The following is a 15,340-nucleotide window of genomic DNA, read 5'->3' on the forward strand; positions in this document are numbered from 1 at the left end:
ACTAACACTATATAGAGTACAATGTCTAAATTAGACTGGTGACACCAATATGCTGGAAAAATAATTCCCAATAGGGCTGTGTATTTCACAGCAGGGTATCTGGCTATGGCTCTTGGAACCCCAGTTCAGGGTCAGTCTGGTCTTAGAAAGGGCCACAGGGCAGCAGTGCCAGGGCAAATGCTGTCCAGGAGTGCCCTGTAACTAGTATGTGCTCAAAGAGTCCCTAGTTGTGAGAGGACAAAATAGATCCAGGCCAAAAGGCCTCCCACCGCTAATGGCCTATTGCAAGAAACCTGTGTTTCCACCACATAAGGACTATTTGGCGGTCCTGAAGGATCCCCAGAACTCTGGCAAGAGAGGAGGCTGATGGCAGAAAGGTTCCCTGGAGCAGCCACAAGAAGGGTAGATGGCTGCTAGTGCTCATAATTCCTGAAGTTGCAGCTAACTCAAGGCCTGAAGAACTCACATTTTCCTTGTCCTAAGTCAGTATCCTAAAAATATAAATATAAATAATAGAAATGCTCTCCTTTAACCATAGGAAGGCAGGTGGATTACATGAGAACTCTCATTTCCCCAGAGATACAGGATGTGTGACAGCAGGAATCTAAAAACCCTAGCTGGTGGGAAGTCTGGTGGCCAGAGTTTTGAGATAATGCCCTGGTAGAGGGGCAGTGGAGAAAAGGGGCCCCAGTACTGGAGTGCTGGATGGATGTCTGCTTGTATTAGGCCATTCTGGTGTTGCTATAAAGAAATACCTGAGACTGGGTAGTTTAAAATGAAAGAGACTTAACTGGCTCACAGTTCTGCAGTCTGTATAGGAAGCATAGTGGCGTCTGCTTCTGAGGCGATCTTAAGAAGCTTCCAATCATGGCAGAAGGCAAAGGGGGAGCAGGCATATCACATGGTGAAAGCAAGAGTAAAAGACAGAGAGAGAGTGGTGGGGGAGGTGCCACACGCTTTTAAACGACCAGATCTCCTGTGAAACCAGGGCCACAGCTCACTTAACACCAAGGGGATTGCCCATTTATGAAGGATATGCCCCTTTGATCCAAATACCTCCCACCAGGCCCCACCTCCAATATTGGGGAATACATTTCAACATGAGATTTGGTTGGGGACAAATATCCAAACTATATCGCTCCCTTTAGGGAATTGTGATCCGTGGCATGGATGTAGTCTAGTGCCCGTAAGGGTTATCTTAGAACCCACTGGGCAGACAGCCTCGTCTCAGAAAGGGCTTGCATGGCATCAGCATCAGTGCAGAATGTATCTGGAAGTGCTCTTGGGGTGCCAGTGTCCAGGCAGGGTAAGACTAGAATAATGGACAGAGACCTAGAGGTGGGGATAGACATTGTAAGGGTTATTGCCTAGTCAAAATGAGGAAACTGAGGCCGGAGTAAGAATAATAAATGCCAATTTATTCAGCTCCTGGGCGAGGTTCTATGGTCCTGGGAAGGGGCCAGAGAAGTCGCGCCTGACTTCCAGAGGCGTGGGGTTTTATAGCGTGCGAGGGTGTGAGGGAACAGGACGTGGACGGGGCATCTGCTATTGGTAGGCGGGCGAGACTGCCGGTGAGCGGGCCGACCCGAGGGAAGTGGGGCATGGGGGCAGACTGCTATTGGGCGGGCTTGGCAGGGCTTCTTTTAAATTTAGGCGGGTTTTTCCAACGGCGGGCTAGGTGCAGAGTGCAGAGTCTAGTGTTGAGTGCACACTTGGGTGCAGAGTGCAGAAGTGGGCGTTGGGGGAGCTACGTGGCGAAGCTAGATGCTGAGTGTGGGGGTTGGTGCTGAGCGTGGGGGTTGGTGCTGAGCGCAGAGTGATGATGTAGTTTGCAGGCGCGGAGAGGGATGGACGTGTCTGAGCTCCCGGCGAGGCAACCGGCCTTACAGACATGACATCCGGTGGGTTCTGGGTTCTGAAGCTTGTAGGGAGGGTGAGGGGTGCAAGGGTACAAGATGCCCCAACTCACAGTCACACTGGGACCATAAGGATGCACGAAACCTAGGGACTGGGCCAGTTGGTGTTCAGGTCTCCAGGAACACCAGCACTGAGGCAGGTATGTGATCAAAAGAGTTACAGATTCCATTGCATACAGGCAATGAAGATTGGACGTGACATAGATTTTTTTCAGTACAAAACCTGTCTGGTAACTGGAATTGGTTCTGGATTCTGCAATATAGAGGTAGGCCAGTGGCCTACGAACCTTTGTTTTCCAGGTAACCCAGATGCTTCCGGGCCAAAAGGAGCACCGGAAACCCAGCAAGCGAGCATGTCAGCCGTAAGAAGGTTCCTTTGCGCACCCACACTGGGGATGGGGGATGGGGGCGGGGGCATAGGGGCACAGGAAGGAATGTACGGGTACAGACTGTGGTCAAAATTGCTCCAATTTCTGAACGCCAAGTCCCCACAATACCCCAGCATGAGGCCTGTACTTTGACAAAACTTGCACAGGTTTCTACATTAGAAGAACTTATGAGCAGAAAAACAACAGATACCAAGCATGTCTGCGGACTGTGGGCAGGAATGATCTCAGAAACTTTTAGGGCGAGAAGGGACCTCTTGACATTAATGTCGTGGAGTACGGCTGCCAAAAGGCGCCCCATGGCAGCAACATGCTAGAAGTTTGGTTCCCAATAGGTCCATGTATTCCACTGCACAAAAGCTGGTTAGGGCCCGTGGAATCTCATGTTGTGATCATTCTGGTCACAGAAAAAAAATGGTTCCCAGGGCAGAAATTCTTAGGTACATGTTGTCCAACAGTGCCCTCCTAGCAGCCCCAAAACAGTAGCAGGTATGTTATTTGGAAGAGTCCCGGGGTCTGGGAAAGCGAGAGAGACTCAAACTGAAAGGACTCGTGCTACTTAAAGCCTAAAAGAAGGAGCCCAGGGTTCCACCGCATAAGGACAATCTTGGGGGCATAAGGATCCCCGGAACCCTGGGGAGATGGCTGACTGGTGACTGGAAGATTCCAGGGCACCTGTGCGAAAGACAGACGGTGGTCTAGTGGGCTGGGCTCAGGATTCCCTAGATGGCTGGATGACCCCGAAGGTTCTGAAAGAATCATATTTCTCCTGCAAGAAGCCACTATCGGTATTGGAAATGTTACTTACATCGCCGGCGGGTGAGCGGGTTGCAGAACTCTCAGTTCTCCAGTGCTTGCACAGGCTTGTGGTAAGAGGCGACCCGGAACCCTAGCTGGTGGGAAGTTTGGAGGACGGAAGATTTCCCCAGTGCACTAGCCGGATGGAATTAAGGTGACCAAAGCTCCCTCACTCCGGAAGAATGAGAGCCAGTAGATCCCTGTTACCCGCGGAAGGGAGCAAGTTATAACCTGTGAGGCACCCCTGGAAACCAGTGCGCGTGCAGTCTGGTTTCAGAAAGGACTCTTAGGCCCCCAGGCGGCAGGACTGAAAGTGTCTGACATGCTCTCGGATGCGACTGAGGTGGCAGGTAAAAGTCTGAAAGAGTCCCAGATTCTGAGGGTGAGATGGACCCAGGCCAGACGGGCTAGTTCTGCTGATAGCTAGGGGTTCCGCAGCACCCGCATCACAGAAAGGGTCCCCTAAGGCCCCTTCGTATGGGCAAGGTGATTGCTGCCAGAGCCCTGGGTTCTTTTAGGCTGTCTTAGGTAAGCAGTCTGATGCTTCGAATGCTTTCCGGACACCAGTTCTTGGTCATTCTGGTGCCCCTGAGGGTCTGGGTCAGCATCTAGAGGACTGTAAATTAAACTGAAGGACCACTGGCCACCTGTGCCTCGTCAGGTTGGTGCTGCAAGGACCATGTTTCCCCATAGGGAATTTTTTTTTTGGGGGGGGACAGTTTCACTCTTGTTGCCGAGGCTGGAGTGCAATGGTGCGTTCTCGGCTCACCGCAACCTCTGCCTCCCTAGTTTAATCGATTTTCCTTTTTTAGCCTCTCAAGTAGCTGGGATTACAGGCATGCGCCACCACGCCAGGCTAATTTTGTATTTTTAGTAGAGATAGGGTTTCTCCATGTTGGTCAGGGTGGTCTTGAACTCCCGACCTCAGGTGATCTTCCCCCCCCCCCCTCGCTCCCCACCAGCCTCCTAAAGTGCTGGGATTACAGGCATGAGCTATCGCGCCTGGCCCCCATAAGGAATTTTGTGTTGGCTTCTACTTTTCTGGGATCATTACATGAGAGTTAGATAATGACTAGAAAGTGCCCCTGAGCCCCAGCACGGACAGTGGCTGCTCCTTATGTACGCTTTGCTCCTGGAACTCCTATCTAGTACTTTTCCGGGGAGAAATGTATCCCACTGCAATCCTAAATTTAACTAAACTGCCTTTTACAAACAAGATGACGAATTCCCAAAAACAAGAGACTTGGAAGTTTACCATCTTTGCACTAGTCCAGAAAACTCTTCTTGTATAAACAAGACAAGCAGGGAAGTTATATGCAAAAGAAGTTGCAATTCAAATCTTATACATGTAGATAAAGGGATGTTTAAGTAATTTTGATTAATGCTATTACAGAAGATAATATGCAGATATGCAGATTATAATTCCTGAAACAAAAGCTACATTATATATGCATAATTGTAATTTAACTCTAGTAGACTAGAACCAAAATCCCAGAAAATAAATTTACACAGTAAAAGAAAAAGAAAACACAAACTGGCCTCACCCCTTCTCCTTTGAGCATGGGGTTCATGTATAAGTTGTTAGAGTAAATGGTTTTGTTATTTTTAAAATTATTTAGTTGTCCTTATGATGGAGAAATGTAAGACCATGCCTTGGATAAATTGAGTTGAATTATTCTATGTAATAAAGTACAAGCAGATGGAAAATTACCTTTGTCAGATTATGATATGTATATATATGATTCATATATGCATATACATATATATCCATATATATGATTCATGTACATAAATTATATATGTAGAGGTAATATATATGTATGTGTATACACAAACACACACACACACACACACACACACACATTCCAGAAGCTTCACCTTGGCAGGGACTAGGGCCAAAGAAAAAATTTTTAGGATTAGATGAATTAATGGCCTTTGTGAACAGTAATGTTAAGCTATTTTCAGCTCTATGCTGGTCTATATTCTCCTATATTATTGCAAACTGTTATGAACTCTTAGTTAGACACATTATACTTGTTTTTATAAGACAAGGAAAATCCAACCTTGCAGGCACCAGATCTCTGGTGAGTTTGGCTTTCCAAACCCAAAGCAGAGCTGAGGACAGTAGAAATAAGGGATAAGAGAACATCTATTTTCAGAAAGGGATGACCCAGAAATTAGATGACAGATTTGTTTTTTAAAAAAACTGGGGGTACATAGTAGGTGTATATGTTTATCGGGCACATGAGATGTTTTGATACAGGCCTGCAGTGTGTAATAATCACATCATGTAAATGGGGTATCCGTCCCCTGAAGCATTTATTCTTTGTGTTATAAACAATTCAATTATACTCTTTTAGTTATTTTTAAATGTACAATTAAATAATTATTGAATATAGCCCCTTTGTTGTGCTATAAAATACTAGGTATTATTTTTTCTAACTATTTTTTGTACTGATTAACCGTCCTCACCTCCCCGCACACTCCCAATACCCTTCCCAGTCTCTGGTAAGTATCTCTCTACTCTCTATCTTCATGAGTTCAGTTGTTTTGATTTTGGGATCCCATAAATAACTGAGAACATGCAATATTTATCCTTTTGTGCCTGGCTTATTTCACTTAGCATAGTAAACTCCAGTCCCATCCGTGTTACTGCAAATGAGAGGGTCTCATTCTTTTTTGTGGTGGAATAGTACTCCGTTGTGTATATGTACCACATTTTCTTTATCCATTCGTCTGTTGATGGGCACTTAGGTTGCTCCCAGATTTTGGTTATTGTGAACAGTGCTGCAACAAATATGGGCGTGCAGATGTCTCTTCGATATACTGATTTTCTTTCTGTTGGGTATATACCCAGCAGTGTAATTGCTGCATCATATGGTAACTACATTTTTAGCTTTTTGAGCAACCTCCAAATTGTTCTCCATAGTGGTTGTACTGATTTACATTCCCACCAACAGTGTGCAAGGGTTCCCTTTCCTCCACATCCTCACCAGCATTTGTTACTGCCTGTCTTTTGGATATAAGCTATTTTTATTTATTTATCTATTTATTTATTTATTTTTGAGACATAGTTTCACTCTTGTTGCCCAAATTGGAGTGCAATGGCATGATCTCGGCTCATGGCAACCTCTGCCTCCCAGGTTCAAGTGATTCTCCTGCCTCAGCCTCCCAAATAGCTGATATTACAGGCATGTGCCATTATACCTGGTTAATTTTGTATTTTTAGTAGAGACAGGGTTTCTCCTTTTTGGTCAGGCTGGTCTCAAACTCCTGATCTCAGGTGATCTGCCCCCCTTGGCCTCCCAAAGTGCTGATATTATAGGCATGAGCCACTGCGCCTGGCCAGATAAAAGCCATCTTAACGGGAGTGAGATGATATCTCATTATAGTTTTGATATACATTTCTCTGATGATCAGTGATACTGAGCACCTTTTCCTATGCGTGTTTGCCATCTTTTCATATGCGTGTAGGTATTCTTTTGAGGAATGTCTATTCAGACCCTTTGCCCATTTGAAAAATTAGATTGTTAGATTTTTTCCTATAGAGTTGTTTGAGCTCCTTATATTTTCTGGTTATTAATATATATAAATATTATTAAATTTCTACGAATTTCTTGTCAGATTGGTAGTTTGGAAATATTTTTTTCTTTTCTGTGTGTTGCCTCTTCACTTTGTTGATTGTTTCTTTGCTGTGCAGAAGCTTTTTAACTTGATGTGATCCCATTTGTCCATTTTTGTTTTGATTGCTTATGCTTGTGGGGTATTACTCAAGAAATTTTTGCCCAGACCAATGTTCTGGAGAGCTTCACTGATGTTTTCTTGTAGTGGTTTCATAGTTTGAGGTCTTAGATTTAAGCCTTTAATCCACTGACAAATTTCTTTTGCCCCAAATATCAGAGAAAGTAATTGAAGAGGGATAAGCAAAAACCAGAGTTGTACTATCACAAATTGAGAGGAATAAATTAATAGTCAGGGTTTCATTTTAGAAATTAACTGAGGAAAATCAGTTTGAAGAAGATATTTTCATTCATAAAGGTAGCAACGTCAAATGTCAAAGACAGTTTACTTTAGAAATCATTGGAAAGGAAAACAGGATACACAGAGAAATATATGTTTGTCAGCTTTTTTGATACATCAACTTGACTAAGCTACTGTCTTCAGTTATTCAAACACTCATCTAGGTTTTGCTGTGTAGGGATTTTGTAGCTATAATTAAACTCTAATTAATTGACTTTCAATCAGGTTGCACCTGACCTAATCAGTTGGAAGGCCTACAAGCAGGACTGATGCTTTCCTATGACAGAGAAGATTTTCTTCCTGTGTACAGTAGGGTCTACCTGTGGCATGGACAGCTTCTGTCTTTCTCATAATTGTCCCTTCCTGACTGCCTGTGGGCACAATTTTGACCCATGTCCATGGGTTTCAACCTGTTTATGATAATTCCGTCCTGACTTCCTGCCTTACAGATACTGGATTTGCTTAGCCAGCCAACACAGTCATGTTCTTTGTATAAGATCAATCTCTCTCTCTAATACATCTATGTCTGTATCTCTCATGTATACTTATCTTACATTTGCCTATCTTATACATACCTACCCTACTGGTTCTGCTTCTCTGGTTGATACATTATGATAAAAATAAAGAAACGTAGAAATATCTTAAATGAAATAAGCTGAAACTGATGCTTTTCTTTTTAGAAAGTAAGAAACAAAAAGAAAAAAAAAGAGAAGAGCAATTGACAGATAAACCTAAGAGGTAGTCTTTTGATAAACAGATTCTATTAGTTAAGCAAAATTTGATATGAGAAAGTGGAAAATAACAAATTCATGCAAAAATGAAAGGATCACAGGAGACTATTTTCTGTAACTCTGCACTAATAGCTTTTCCAGTGTTATATGCTACCCTGAATTTGACTGAAGTACAGTTAAAAAGCAACAATAAACCACTTAACTCTGGAAGAATTAGAGATTGTAGTCAAAGGTACTACTCTGTTAAAACCTATACTGCTGTTTTTCATATAATTTCATTCAAATTATAGGGAATAGATTGTATAGCATTAACCATTCAAATCATAAAGAATGAAGAAATACCTAAAAGATGTTTATATGGAGCCATAATACAGTTATATTATTCAAACCAAAACAACTGAATATTACTTCTTTATGGTTACATATAAATTCCATATAAAATATTAATGAATATAATCCAGAATTACATTAAAAGAATAAAGGTTTAAGACAAACTGGTATTTATACAACAACTACAAGAATGGTTAATATGAGAATTTTATTATTATGTCAAAATAATTATAAGGTAATTTTGATAGAGGTTGATATTGCATTTGATAAACTTGAAATATTCATTCCTAATAATAAAATTTTTTACTAAAAGAGAAACATAAAGATGCCTCCTTACTCCTCAATAAATGAATGTTTTTTTCAACTTAACATACGCACACATATACATACACATATATGTATACACACTAAATGGTAAAAGACCAAAAGCATTTCTATTAAATTTGGAGGAAGAGAGAGCTATCTAAAATATTATTATTTATGTACATTTTGGAAATGCTAGCAAAAACAAGGAAAAAATAAGAGTAATAAATATTGAAAAGGTTAAAAATACATCTTCATTTGTACATGATATGGCTCTATACATGAAAAATTCCAGAAACAGACAAAGACCAAACATTTAAAGAATTATGAGAGTATTCAGAAAGTTGGGTAATTAAAATTAAAATGTTAAATTTATAGCTTCTTTTGCTACCAAAATCTTTTGAACTTTACAGAAGAACATTAAAAATAAACCTAGAATGACTTATTTTATTACTGGATAGACACACTATTTAAAAGATTCCAAATTTTAAACCATTTTATAAATATAGTGCAATTAAAACCCTACATATACTTATGTAGTTGTGTTTGTTCTTTTATTTGTTTGGCAGAAAGGAGCAAGAATGTTATGTGATGACTTTAGATATCTGGGTGAAATTTAGATTGGAAGTGAACACAGATAGGATGAAACAGAGCGTAGATAATTTACTTCATTTCCATGTACTTTCAGTTACCACTGTTATCTTGAATCAATAGTACTGTCCACTTAGATACAGTCTGAGTTTTAAAGTAAGTAGAGTATCTGAAAAGTAATAGCAATAATGCTAACATGTAGGGGATACTCAGTAAAAGCCATCTCCCTTTCTTTTATCCTTCTTAGATGATCTGGTAGCCCAGATGAAACAATTACAGTTGTCTATGATTTGAGCTAATGTATTTTGATACAAAATCAGAGTTCTTAATGTATTACTACGTAGAATAGTTCAGAGCTATCATATTTACTAACACATGCATCCTTATGTGACTGAAGGACTAACATAGTCTTTGGGGTAATGTTTAATCTTTATTTAACTTCAGAGTTCAAACTTTAGGTATTGGGCCAATTAGGGCAAGTTCCCAAAGCCTTAACTTGGTAGATCTCTAACTCAGTTTCTTTTGCCATTTGATCTTCTCTTCGGTTGGCTGGCAAAACCTGATGGAGCAAGAACTTAAATGAAGATCACTAAATCCCCCCTTTTCTGTTCAGAATCCCATGAGATTTCATTACATCCCACACACATCCGACTTCATCTCCAGGTTTCAGGGAAAGGAAATGATCCCTATCCTCTAGACAAGTTATAGAATCCTTTTTTAGTTTATATATTCTCAACTTAGCTTATGATAAATATCAGGTTAATGTTTCATCAGAAGGCTGGAGATTATTTCAGATATAAATAAAATGTTTTCTCCATTCTGCGGCTGTTTTCTGATAAGCAAGATTTGGCTGGAGATTCAGTTTCTTGATCATAAAACACAATTTCCACTGCTAAGGTGCTGTGATCAGGTCATTACCATGGTAGTCAAGCCCTTTACTTTGTTACACTTAGCTGCCAAGTATCTTCACGTAACCATCCCTGTTTTTCTTATGTATTTGTTTGCTGGTGGACTTTTTGTTAGCAGATATTTGGCATTTCAAGGTTGTCTGTGAACTTTTATTTTCATTAGTTTAATAAATATCTCCCCTATGTCAGATCTAGCAAAATATCTTATAGGACATAACTAATAAGTGTGAAATCCCCTTAAAGATGAGAAAACAATAGATCACAGTTCAATTATGGCAGTTTAAATGTAAGGAATCCATAACTTACATCCCAGCGGCCTCTAAAAGAGAAAAAAGTGACCATGTTTTTAATATATATATAAAAAATAATATTAAAACTGTTATTAATAGGGTATATTATGTAGCACACTTATATATAGGTCATGAAATGTACTATCTTATATTTGTCCTAAGGCAGAAAATGATTATAGTTTGTTTTTTACTTTCTGAAAGTGTTTTGAGGGAGATTAAAATAAATACACATGCAAAAAAATCATTCAAATAACTGAAAAAAGAAAACCCACACGCATACAATAAGACAGACTGACAAAGAAAAGAACTTTCAGATCAATGGGAATATTATATGAGAAAATGCAAGCTATAGCAACCAAGCTCTAAATTTCACCTGAAGAATTTTAGGATCTTTATTTCCTAAAGGAAATGCACTAAGGCAAGAGGAGAGATTTTTTCTTCCTTGTTATAAGCACCAAGAGGAATTTGTCATAGAATTATTTATATTTAAATGAAAAATGCTTTATTATTTAGAAGTGGGGAAATGGACATTGAAAACATTGGATTATTTGCATTCAATATTAATCTCCATTATTCTAAAAAAACCTAATTGTTCTACAGAATTTAATTCTAGAATCTTGAAAACATAAATAGTTTGAAAACAGGATTATTTATATAAACTATAAATATTATTTATATAAAATAATCCAGGGCTTATGGTGTGAAATTTATGTAATAATGTTTATTTTAATACAATATATGGCTAAAGTCCCTGAAAACATCTTTTTAATTATAACATAAGGATGATCTGATCAATGTAGCAAAATGACTGAAGAACACATTGAGGTGTACATCACCCTAAAATTTCCAAAGCAATAGGAAAATTCCTAACCTTTGGCAAATTTCAGAGTTGCTTTATTGACAGTGGGGGAAGAGAATATGTTTGGAGGGGATTCAGAGCGCCAATGAGAAAGAAACCTAAAGGAAATCCTTTGAGACTGGTTTTTTAAATGATTCTTTATAAACTCAAAAGTGAGACAAAGCAATGTAGATGTGTAAAAAATGATGAAAGCCCATCTACCCAAAGGGATCACTAGGGTTACACTATTTTGGTTAATCTATTGTTATCTAGGCTCAGGTCTACGGGTCTGATAGTTCAGATAATTAATTTCAAGAGCACAACACGAAAAGGTTTGTCACCCAAAACCAGATTTATATTCACTAAGCTTAGAGATAACTATGTGTAAAATTATAATAAAAGTTTGTAAAATTAAAATAAAAATTATCAATCTGTTTTAATCTATAGACTAGAGTTCATATGCAGTAGTGTGCATATGTTGATATGACCAATATCTTTTCTTTCCTTGGGTAGATCTACAGTGAGAAACTGAACCATAACTGAAACACTGCTAAGGAAATACGGGATGATGAGAGAAGACAAATTCCTCTTAGGATGTATTTGTTAACCATAGGTAGCTTAAACACTCATCCTCATAATAGTACCTTAATAAAATTTATGATCAAGACTCACTGTTCCCTAGACAGTGTTTGGGTAAGTCCCACACCCATTTCCTACTTCAACTCTTCTTCTTTATTTACAGAACCACTTTTAATATAGCTTAATACCTTCAGTCAAGCCCCATAAATATGTATATGAAATATTTATATGAAATATAAATATATATAACAAATATGTACATATATGAAAGCCATCTACCCAAAGGGATCATAATCCAAAGATGGCAGCTGAAGTCCCTGAAAACATCTTTTTGATTGTAAGTATAACATAAGGATGATCTGATTTATTTATTAAACCTGATTATCTTATTAATAATAAATATGTGGAGCTTGAGTGAACATATTAATTATATTAATATATATATATAATATGTTTAATCAAAACCAGGAGCTATACTAATATTTAAAGTAGTTTTATATATCCCTGCTGTTATTCTTTCTGGGCTGGATTTAGGGTAATACTTGTCTGCCTCATTTCTGAAGTTTTTCCCACAATAGACAGCTTAGCATTGCAATTAAAATTTGTCTTGCATATGATTGCATGTAAGGCTTCATAACATGACTCATATAGATTTGCTAACATACCTGGAGGTGAAGGGTTCTCTTCCCCCAATCTGGCTTGTTTTAAGAAAGTAGAATTGGCATCTATATGTAAAGTAGGATTAGAATGAATATCCTTTTTTAGAAACTTTTATTTTAGATACAGAGGGTACACGTGTAGGTTTGTTACATGAATGTATTGTGTGATGCTGAAATTTTGTGTATGATTGAAGCCATCACTGAGGTAGTGAGCACAGTACCCAAAAGGTAGTTTTTCAACCCTTGTTCCTCCCCCTCCCTCCTTCATATTGTAGTCCCCAGGTGTACCCAGGTTGTACCCAGTTTTTAGCTCCCACTTGTAAGTGAGAACATGCAATATTTGGTTTTCTGTGCCTGCATTAGTTCACTTAGGCTAATAGCCTCTAGTTGCATCCATGTTGCTGCAAAGGACATAATTTTGTTATTTTTATGGGTGCATAGTGTTCCATGATGTGTATATACCATTTTTTAAATCCAATCCACCTTTGATGGGAACTCAGGTTGATTCCAGGTTTTGTTATTGTGAATAGTGCTGCATTGAACATGGAGGTGCATGCGTCTTTTTGGTGGAATGATTTATTTTCCTTTGAGTATATACCCAGTAATGGAATTGCTATGTTGACTGGTAGTTCAATTTTGAGTTCTTTGAGAAATCTCCAAACTGCTTTCCACAGTGGCTGAACTAATTTACATTCCCACCAACAGTATATAAGTGTTCCCTTTTCTCTGCAGCCCTGCCAACATTTTTTTTTTCCTTCTTAATAGCCAAGGTATCAATGTCTTTAATGTTCTAGCATCCCTGATTTCAAATGAGAATGCAAATTGAGAAATTTTTATTTTTATTAAAACCATGAATATACCCTACATTTTAAACCTGAATATATCTTTAAGTGTTAAAATTATGACTTTTTTCTCCATAAATAAATGATAGAGGAAGAAATATATAAGGGGTTATCGAGCTTATATCTTAAAAAATAATTGCAATAAAGTTCTGATAATATTGCAGAGGTTATACATTTTTGCATGTAAAGGCAATCATATTTTAGTTGGTACTCATGGACATGAATTGAAAGAATGAATTGAAATGGTTATAATACTTTCATCTATTATTCAGCAAGCTATCAAATGAGATGTTATGACTTACAGTGAGCAACTTCAACCTATCATTTCTGCCAATCTAAAAATCTGATTAAATGTCAAGCAAGTGCAATGTGAATGTACTTTCCAGAAATGTCCTAAGTTAGTAGAAATGGCTGTTTCTGTAGCTTTTCTGATATAAGCTGTGCTCTTTATTTTTTTTGAGACATCAAGTTATTAGAACTGAGATGAACACTGGGTACCCCAAAGTGAAAATGACTGAATTTCAGCTGAGCAGCTTACCTCATGATCTAGTTCCTCTTCCTACTCACCCCCCCTTTTCATTATGCTCTAGTTATGTTGACCGTCTTTAGATTTCTTCCATATTCCTTTAATGCTAAGACATGTTGCCTTTTTCAGCCTTTACATTCGTGCTTCCCCAGACTGGATATCTACACTCAAATCTTTGTATGATTGCAGTCTCTGAAAGATTAATAGGGCTAGAAGATCTGCTTTTAATGTGGCTCACTCATATGGCTGCCAATTTGGTGCTGGCTGTTAGCAGGGGAACTTATTTTCTCTCCACAAAGCTGCTTGAATGTTCTCACAATATGGAAGCTGGTTTCTCAAAGAATGAGCTATCCAAGAGAAAGACAGCCAGACGTATTTATGATTTATATAACCTAACATTGGAAGTCACATAGTATCACTTCTACTCCATTCTATATTTTAGAAGTGATTACTGAAGACCATTCCACATTAAGGGGGAGGGAATTACATTCCACCTTTTGAAGGGAAGAGTGTCAAATAATTTGTATTTTAAAACCACCACGCTAAGACCTGATTTTATTGAATCTAAACAGTTACTCCTCACTTAACAGATATTGTATGGCTCATAAAATTAGTACAATGACAATAGTAGTATCTAATATTTATTTTAATATTGTCATCTTTTCTTTCATCATGTAACTTTTTTATACTCCCCTGAAATTTTAAATTTAATTTTGTTGTATCTACTGTTTCAAGTCTTATCAAGGATGTTTTTCTCCAATTTTATAATGCAAATATGTAGAAAATCAATTCACTCACAAATTGATCTATAGCAAACAATGTGGGACACATAGATTCTGATATATCCTATATAATAGTATCTATAAAATAAATGTGAATTTTAGATCATTTTAAATATTGATTAGCAAATGATGATAAATTGTATTATGTACAAAGATTTGCATACCTACATTTCATTTTATCCAATTAATTAAAGTAGAAATTATTTTATTCTAGGACCTACTTTAATTTTCAAAGAATTGTATAAAATTGTAAAAAGAGAGATGCCATAGCATATAAGAAGTGTGTATGTTTTTTCTTTTTTTAAATAATGTAATATAATAAGGGTAATTCAAACTAAGGTTTTAACTGAATTGGTTAAATGTTACTGCATTTATTATAAATTCTTAATCTTTGAAACAACTAATTTGATAAGCAATTTTTTTACAGAAATAGAAGGTAAAACTTTTAAGTGGCATTTTATGCATCTTATGTTGAAGTGATAAACAGAAGCGAGTTTACCAGTGTCCCTAAATATACTATAGTTAATCAAGCCTTAAAACAAAATAGCAGAGTGCATTTTTCAAGCACGCAAATATACAAAACTCTAGAAATTAAAGGCCTTATAATCATCCCAGCACCCACTATACTTAAAATATTCATACTATGGACTGATATCTTTCCTGGAGATATATTCCGTTATAGGCAAGAAGGGAATGTTTAAAATTACTAAAACTATTTCTGTTCTTCAGCTAGAAAAATTCAGTTACATCACCAGCTGGAATCTAAACACAATGCATAGCCTAGCATTGAGTGGAATTAGTGTCTTAAAAATTGTTTTTTGATAATAGTTGTTAATTATAA

This window comes from Cebus imitator, unplaced genomic scaffold (genome assembly GCF_001604975.1).
Source record: "Cebus imitator isolate Cc_AM_T3 unplaced genomic scaffold, Cebus_imitator-1.0 Scaffold282, whole genome shotgun sequence".
Lineage (NCBI taxonomy): Eukaryota > Metazoa > Chordata > Mammalia > Primates > Cebidae > Cebus > Cebus imitator.